At 39.6% G+C, this 9,128-nt stretch overlaps 1 non-coding gene across 1 annotated transcript; it reads left to right on the top strand.

The window, feature by feature from the left end:
* The first annotated feature begins 1,108 nt into the window (after window positions 1–1,108).
* Window positions 1,109–1,222, top strand: LOC138804396 (small nucleolar RNA SNORD89). The gene has a single exon (XR_011365231.1). It is a non-coding gene; the product is annotated as a small nucleolar RNA SNORD89 (small nucleolar RNA).
* The last annotated feature ends 7,906 nt before the right edge of the window (window positions 1,223–9,128 follow it).

The following is a 9,128-nucleotide window of genomic DNA, read 5'->3' as shown; positions in this document are numbered from 1 at the left end:
GTTGTAGTCAATGAAGACAGTTAATTCTGTATTAACTACATTGTTTGCGCTTTTTCATTTAAAAGCCATACTAGGAAAAAATGTTTTAGTCATTTTTCATTTGCTAGTTAACATATTGTAGCTGACTAAAATAAACTTATTTTAGTCATTACAGAGTAATTTGTTTTTTTGAGACAGGGTCTCCCCATGCCCCCTCACAGTCCTCCTGCTTTTGCCTCTTAAGACTGATTACAATTAGCTTCCATGCTTGTCCAGAAGTGCTTTTGTAGTATTGGCTATCAATGTAGTTTTCCTTACTCATTATCAGAACTTTTGCTAGAACTTGAAAAATGATAAGATGCTGGGAGTTTTGTGGATCTAAGTGAAGGGTATAGTAATCAGAGATTATTTATGGTGGTGATCATTTTTTTAAGTTCATAGTTTGTTTTATATTAAGCTCTTATAATTGTCTCCATTTCAAAGACTTTTTTTTTTTTTTTGGTGCCAGTCCTGGGCTTGAACTCTGGGCCTGGGTGCTAGTGCTCTACCATTTGAACTACAGCTCCACTTCCAGCTTTTTATAGTTAATTGGAGGTAAGAGTCTCACAGACTTTCCTGTCTGGTCTGGCTTTGAACTAAGATCCTCAGATCTCAGCCTCATGAATAGCTTGGAATACATGTATAAGCCACCAGCATGCAGCTAGGAGGTGGTTTTTGAGACAGCACCTTCCTATGTAGCTCATTCTGGACTTGAGGTCCTCCTGTGTCATCCTCCCAAGGTCAGTGTTTCAACTGCTCTGATTATAGGCATGGGCTACTACACAAGGCTTGGAGTAGTGTTTTTTCTTTGTTTCTTTGTTTCTTTGTTTTTTTCTTAATTTTGAAAATTATAGGCAAAGATGTGAAAAGAGGCAGTGTCTCACCCACTGTTCCCTGCTGCCTGGCTTGCTCACCGCCCAGTGTTGCAGTTAATGTTCCAAGTGTCTGAGCAGAAAAACAAAAACAAAAACAAAAACACCAGAGACCTGTGAAGACATCACATCATTAGGAAGGTAATCGTTTCTCACATTCTGTTTTTTTAGGGCTCTTAAATCATGTAGCCTTTCCCAAAAGATTGCTCCCTCTGGTTACTGAGGAATGATGACAATAAAAGGCCGAATTGCAGTGTCTCCATCAGCAGTTTGCTCTCTTTGGATACACGATGACAAAATCTCCTGAAGCGAACCACTGGTCTGACCTCAGTAACAGCATAATGGAATTCTAGCTGTTTTCTAAGTAAAAAGTGATCAAGCTTGTTTATGTAGGATGAGATTAAATCAGTCTGTGTTACTAGAATTTGAGAACGTTGTGCTTTAGTTGGGAGTAGTTTGTACAGGCTTTAGTATAAGCCTTGCTTTGTGATTTCCTAAGCACAAGATGTTGACCTAAAGCAGAGCTAGCTTTCTGGTATAACATGTGTAGTGCATCTCTGATGCAATAACCAATTAAAATGCCACCTACGCCTTTCCCAGCTTTAGTTTGGGATTTTTCTTTTTCCTTTTCTCTTTTCATTTTTTTTTCCTTCTGCTAGTCCTGGGACTAGCAGAACTCAGAGCCTGGGCACACTGTCCCTGAGTTCAATAGAGTGCTTGCTCAAGACTAGTACTCTACCACATGAGCCATAGCACCACTTCCAGCTTTTTCTGTTCATGTGATACTGAGGAATCGAACCCAGAGCTTTGTGCATGTTAGGCAAGCACTCTACCACTAAGCCACATTCAAGTCTTAAAATTGTTAGCGTCTCATTTTCAAAGTACTACTCAGAAATATTGCATATCATAATTGCTGTGAAGCCACTTACTCTCTTCCTGCAGCAAAGTATACAATTGGGAAGGGTTAGAAAAAAGTCAATTCATTTTTGATAAACTCTAGGTTTGTATCCAGGGCTGATGAAAAGCCTGGAAACATATCCTCCTTGGGCTGATTGAAGATGTCATATCCCAGGATTGCTTTAAGGGTATTTTTAATGTATCTTAGGGATTTTCCTAACATGGATAGTAATGATTGCTTTTCTTTGTTTTTTTTAGGATATAAAATGAAATCAACAAATAATTTAGCAAATAGCTGTTGCTAGGATTTTAATGACTATAAAAATTTCTTCCTATTCATTAAATTCTCAGATAGCCATTATCTGAAAGTAGTATCAATTCAAAATACTGCTTAAGGGCTGGGATGTAGCTCAGTGGCAAAATGCTTGCCTAGCAAGTGCAGCAGCCTGGGTTTGATTCCCAGTACCAAAAAAGAAAAGACAAAAAAATACAGTTTAAAAAAATCCAAAATACTGCTTAAAATTGGTCAGATCCATCATCCTCATGAGACTGTGACTGAAAATGTATTGAAACTGCTACTTAAAATGAGGTGTAAATAATTATGTTATTCAATAAGAAAATTGATGGTACTTAAAATTGGTTTTCAGTTTCATTTGTAAAGTTGTTTTTCATATTTTCTTTCTTTTTTTTCTTTTTTGGTCCATTGTGGGGCTTGAACTCTGGGCCTCAACTCAAATGCTGTCCCTCAACTCTTCAGCTCAAGGCTAGCGCCTATACCACTTGAGCCACAGCGCCACTTCCAGCTTTTTCTGTTTATGTGGTGTTGAGGAATCGAACCCAGGGCTTCATGCATGCGAGGCAAGCACTGTACCACTGAACCACATTCCCAGCCCTGTAAAGTTGATGAAGTGCTAATAATGAGAATTATTTGTAGTGGCTGTATTTTAGAATTTCAAATGACTTATTTTGAAATAACTTCCCTTTCTACTGTTACTTATTGCTGTATTCTTTTTTGACAGGTGCTTTGAAGTTGGAAATTGAAACTGAAAAATTATGAGAATTGAAGGTATTTTGTGTAACCTGAGTTAAATTCAACTCATTTAATTCCCCTTAAGGTTGGTTGCAGAGTATAGTTTTTAGATTTTATTATTTTGTTTATTTTTATGTGTTGGGGGCCTCACTACATTGCACAGATTGGCTTCTTAACTCCTAGATTCAAATGATCCTCTGCCTTAGCTGTTTAAGTGGGAGTACAGATGTCCTGCCACATTCAGCCTGTTTTCTAAACTTATTTAATGAAGAGACTTTTGGTCTCTTGTAAATTTTACTTTAAAAAAAAATAAATAAGTGTGCTGGGAGCTTACACCTATAATCCTAGCTTCTCAGGAGGCTGAGAACTGAGGATCGAAGTTTGAAACCAGGCAGTTAGGACCATGAGACTCTTATCTCCAATTAACAAGTCTCAAAGTGATGGCTCAGATGGAAAAGCCTTGAGGTGGTACCTTGAGCCCAAAACTCAGGGACAGCATTTGAACCCTGAATTCAAATACCAGAATGGCAAAAATTTCAAGCTTCATACAGGTTCTTTTTGGGAAATCCTTATTCATATATTAATTGTACAAGAGGGCTTTCATTGTACACTTCTATACTTGCATACACTACACCCTTCAACAGGTACCATTGTTCTACTTTTATGTGCCATAAAGTACTTCAAACATATTCACCTTCATTCACTATCTCCATTCATCTACTCCACAACAGAGCCTGTTTCTCTTTTACTCTTTTTTTTTTTTAGCATATATTAATTGTATATAGGGGGTTTTACCATGGTATTTTGAGCATCCATGTATTAGATTTTAATCAGGATAACCTCTATTGTTCACTCCTATCCCCATTCCCCTACTGTCAACGGCTTTCAGTGGTTTTTCCTTATGTCATCTTCATATATAGAAACAATCTGTTATGATATTTTATTCAACACCATTATTATCTTTCCCTTCTTCACTTCCCCCATGCCCCCGAACAGTCCCATAGTTAAAAATTATTTGTATATACAATATATATGCACATGCATGTCTTTACAGTCTAGATTATGCAAATGACTTTATTAGACTTTATGAGCTAGGATCATCCTGATCAACATGATGGTCTCCAGCTACACCAACATTTCTACAAATGACAATTTCATTTTTCTTCATGTATGAGTAATATTCCATAGCATATAGGTACCATGTTTTATCAGTTCATTGGTTGTTGAACACCTCAGCTGACTCCATTTGGCTGATGTGAACAAATCTGTAATAAACATTGGTAATAAAAGTGTCTCTTGTGTATTGATTTCCATTCCTTTAGATGTATTTCCAGTCTTTTGGGGTTATAAGGTATGTCTATTTTTACTAAAGTTTTTTGAGGAACTTTGGCACTAATTTCCATAGAGGAAGCTCTAGTTTACATCCCCAAAGGGTATAAAGCTTTTTTTCTTTTGGTGGGTTGGAGGGTTTGCCTGGGCACTGTCCCTGAATTCTCTTTCGCTCAAGGCTAGTGCTCTACCACTTTGAGCCACAGCACTACTTCAGGTTTCCTGGTGGTTAATTGAAGATAAGAGTCTCACAGACTTTTTTTGCATAGACTGGCTTTGAACCCTGATCTCAGCCTCCTGAGTAACTAGAATTAAAGGTGTAAGCCACCGTTGGCCAGCTAGTATAATGCTGCTTCTCCTGCATATCTTCTCTAGCATTTGGTGTTTCTTTTTTTTTTTTTTTTATGATGGTCATTCTGACCGGGATGAGATGGAACTTCCTGTAGGTTTTATCTGTATTTCCTTTATGGCTTAAAAGATTTTGGAACATTTCTTCCTGTATTTCTTCTTATAGTAACTGTTCATTTACCCACTTATTAGTTGGGTTATTCTTTTACCATTTAATTTTTTTAACTCTTTGTATATCCATTTACCATTTAATTTTTTTTTTTTTTTTTTGGGTCCAGTCGTGGGGCCTGAACTCTGGGCCTGGGCACTGTCCCTCAGCTCTTCAGTTCAAGGCTAGTGCTCTACCACTTGAGCCACAGCACCACTTCTGGCTTTTTTTCTTTTTGCTTATGTGGTGCTGAGGAATTGAACCCAGGGCCTTGAGCATGCAAGGCAAGTGCTCTACCACTGAGCCACCTTCCCAGACCACCATTTAATTTTGTTAACTCTTTGTATATCCTTTATCATTGAATAACTGATGAAGGTTTTTTTTTTTTTTTTTTCATTTCAGGGCTTGTCCCTTGGTTCTAATAATTGTTTGTCACTTTTTAATTTGATTCAGTCCCATTTATCTGTTTTTGATCTTTTTTTTTTTTGGGGGGGGGGTCTGGTTGTGGGGCCTGAACTCTGGGCCTGGGTGCTGTCCCTCAGCTCTTCAGCTCAAAGCTAGTAGTGCTCTACCACTTGAGCCACAGCACCACTTCCGGCTTTTTTCTTTTTTGCTTATGTGGTGCTGAGGAATCGAACCCAAGGCCTCATGCATGCAAGGCAAGCGCTCTGCCACTGAGCCACCTTCCCAGCCGGTTTTTGATCTTTTTTTGCTGGGCAATTGGAAATACTATTTAGAAAATACCTGTATCATATTCTTCAGCATAGTGGGGAGAATAAATGGACATCCTCCTCTGTTTAGTGTGATATTGTCTGTAAGTTTTTAATGTCTCTAGTGTTTGTTTAGGGCTTTTATCATAAAAAAGATTCGGAGTTTTGACAAAGGTTTTTGTTTTTTCCTACATGTGATTTTTTTTTTTTTTTACTTGATTCTGTTTACATGCCGTTTACTGATTTACATATGGTGAGCCATATGGAATGAAACCAGCTTATTTGTGGTATATGATTTTGTTAATGTTTTACGGGATTTGGTTTACAAATATTTTATTGAGAATTTTTATTTGCATGTTTATTCACCAAAGAGATTGGCTATAATTCTGTCCTTTGTGTTGTTAAAACCTTTAGTTCGGAAATGAGTGTTACTAGCTACCTAGAATGCAATTGGTGACATTACTTCCCCTACTATTATGGAAACGTTTGAGTAGTATTGGTGTCACTTCTTTGGTCTTATAGAATTTAGTTATCAATCTATCCAATTCTAGTCTTTCAGGAGACTGTTATTCTTCAGTCTCAATGCTTGTTATAAACCTAGTTATATGGTTTATTTCCTCTTGGTTCAGTTTTGGTAGGTCAAAAGAATCTAGAAATTTATCCATTCTAGGGGCTGGGAACGTGGCGCAGTGGTAGAGCGCTTGCCTTGCATGCCTGAAGCCCTGGGTTCGATTCCTCAGCACCACATAAGCAAAAAGAAAAAGCTGGAAATGGTGCTAGCCTTGAGCTGAAGAGCTGAGGGACAGCACCCAGGCCCAGAGTTCAGGCCCCATGACCGGACCCAAAAAAAAATTTTTATCCATTCTAGTTATGCTTATATTATTAATTCTCCCTTGCTACTTTACCCATCTAGTGGGATTTCTTTTCTGTACTTTATCTGTTTTATCTTCCTTTTTGTATGTAGTATTGCTTTAAGCATCTTCTATAGTGCTGGCTTTGTGGTCACAGATTCCTTTAGGTTTTTATTTATCCTGAAAGTTTATTTTTTTCCACAATTATGAAAGGTAACTTCACTGGGTATTACTAATCTAGGGTAACAATTATTTTCTTTCAGGACTTGGATGCCCTTACCGCATTTAAAGGTTAAGAAATCTGCGTTTCTAGTGGGCTTGCTGTTACATATAACTTGTCTCATTTGCAGCTCCTTTAACACTCTTGGTTGTGTGTGCTTAGAGTTTTAATACATGCAGAGATGTTTCTTCTCTGATCTTGCTATTCTGTAAGCCTCTACTGCCTGGATGACCTTCCCTTTCTCAAGTTTGAAGAAGTTTCCTGCTATTTTATTAAACTAAGGTTATCTATGCCTATACTTGTATCTCTTTAGCTTTTGTTACGGAGGTGGGGTTGTGGTGGTGGTATTTTTTATTATGTTTATGTGTTTATGAACTCAGGCATTTGAGCTTTTGGCTTTTTGCCCACAACTAGATTTTTCTACCATTGGAGTCATGCCTCCAGTCTGGCACTTTGCTGGTTAAGAAGTTTTTCAGACTCTTTTGCCTAGGCTAGCTTCAAAACTTGATCCTCAAGGTTAGGCCTCCTGAGTAGCTAGGATTACAACAGGCCTGAGCCCCTAGTAATTAGGTTCTTTTTTTTTTCTTTTTTTTTTTTTTGGGGGGGGGGGTCCGGTCGTGGGGCCTGAACTCTGGGCCTGGGTGCTGTCCCTCAGCTCTTCACCTCAAGGCTAGCGCTCTACCACTTGAGCCACAGCGCCACTTCTGCCTTTTTTGCTTCTGTGGTGCTGAGGAATCAAACCCAGGGCCTCAGGCATGCAAGGCAAGAGCTTTACCACTGAGCCACCTTCCCAGACCCAGCTTTTTTCTTATCTCTACCCATGATCCAGTGTTTGGTCTTTTGATGGTGTCCCAAAGGTCTTATAAATTCCATTCCTGTTTTTTGCTTTCTCATTCCTCTATCTAATTCTTCTGCTTTATCTTTGATTCCTTATACCCTATATTCAATTTGTTCTGTTAGCTAGGCTATAAATTGAATTTTTTTATTGGAGCTATTGAACGCTTTCAATATTTTGATCTAATTTTGTCAAGACTTTTGTATCTTTATTGAACTCCTTTCATATCCTGCATTTTCTTTCATTTGGCTGTTTAAATTCTGAGTTCACTTGTTGGTGTGTATTATTTGAATTCATTGTTTTACATCTTCATCTCATTGATCATTGTCATTTTTCCACATCACTACCACCTTTGTTTTTAGGTTGTGGGGCTTGAACTCCAGGCATGGGCACTATCCCTGAGCTCTTTTGCTCAAGGCTAGTGCTCTACCACTTGTTTTGTTTTGTTTTGTTGTTTTTGTCCGTGTGGGGAATTCTGGGCCTGGGCACTGTCCCTCAGCTCTTCAGCTCAAGGCTAGCACTCTACCACTTGAGCCACAGTGCCACTTCTGGCTTTCTTCTGCTTATGTGGTGCTGAGGATTCGAACCCAGGGCCTCATGCATGTGAGGCAAGCACTCTATCACTGAGCCACCTTCCCCAGCCCTGCTCTACCACTTTGTTTGTTTGTTTTTGGGTCCAGTTGTGGGGCCTGAACTCTGGGCCTGGGCACTGTCCCTCAGCTCTTCAGCTCAAGGCTAGCGCTCTACCACTTGAGTCACAGCGCCACTTCCGGCTTTTTTCTTTTTTTGCTTATGTGGTGCTGAGGAATCGAACCCAGGGCCTCAAGCATGCAAGGCAAGCGCTCTACCACTGAGCCACCTTCCCAGCCCTGCTCTACCACTTTGATCCACAGCTCCACTTGTATTTTTTGAGTGGTTAATCAGAGATAAGAATTTCACAGAGATTTTTCTGCTCATGCTGACTTCAAACCATGCTCCTCAGATCTCATCCTCCAGATTAGCTAGGATTACAGGTGTGAACCACTGGCGCTTGACTACTGAAAATTTTTTCCAGGGGGTGGGGGGGGTTTGGTCATGGGACTTGAACTCTGGGCCTGGGTGCTGTCCCTGAGCACTTCAGCTCAAGGCGAGCCTCTACCACTTGAGCCACAGAGCCACTTCTGGTTTTCTGGTGCTTTACTGGAGATGAATCTCATGGACTTTTCCTGCCCAGGCTGGCTTTGAATCACGATCCTCAGATCTCAGGCTCCTGAGTAGCTATGATTACAGTCATGAGCCACTAGGGCCAAGCCTGAAATATTTTTACTGTGGAGTTTTTTACTTTTGAAGGAGACATATTGTCATTTTTATTCTTAAGTGTAGTGATTTTGTACTGGGATTTACACACTTGAGTCCTAGTTTTTAGGTATAAATTTAATCTCCTGTGATTAAACTGATGTTTTCTCTAAGATTATGTATATAGCTGGGTTGTAGTATATAATGTTAACAGATTATGTAGGCAGCAGTCAACACAAGGACACAGGCCCTGGTGACTGAGTTCTTAACAGGCCTCGGGCTCAAAGTTTTGTTGTTGCCTTAGCCTCTGATTGATACTGGTGTTACTCCTGGTCAGAAAGTGTGTGTTCTAGACAGATCCAACACCCAAGCCTTCAACCTTCCAACTGCCTCTGGTGGGCTGTTGGGCTATAGCTGAAGTCTTCCTGAGGTAACAACGCAATTGTCACATCCATGCCTCTGCTCAAGCTCAACAGGGAGATGAAAGGTTCTGTCTCTATTGACTATCTCAAACAGCAGCCTCTGGCATCAGAGCTACCAGTGTAGTACCCCACTGTTTAAACTTGTCTGCAGGGTCCTGCTGGACATTCTACCT

Source organism: Dipodomys merriami, unplaced genomic scaffold (assembly GCF_024711535.1).
Source record: "Dipodomys merriami isolate MVZ:Mamm:240054 unplaced genomic scaffold, mDipMer1.0.p SCAF_36, whole genome shotgun sequence".
In the NCBI taxonomy this organism is placed as follows: domain Eukaryota; kingdom Metazoa; phylum Chordata; class Mammalia; order Rodentia; family Heteromyidae; genus Dipodomys; species Dipodomys merriami.
The sequence above is the reverse complement of the archived record's forward strand: the minus strand, read 5'-3'. Positions and strand labels throughout refer to the sequence as shown.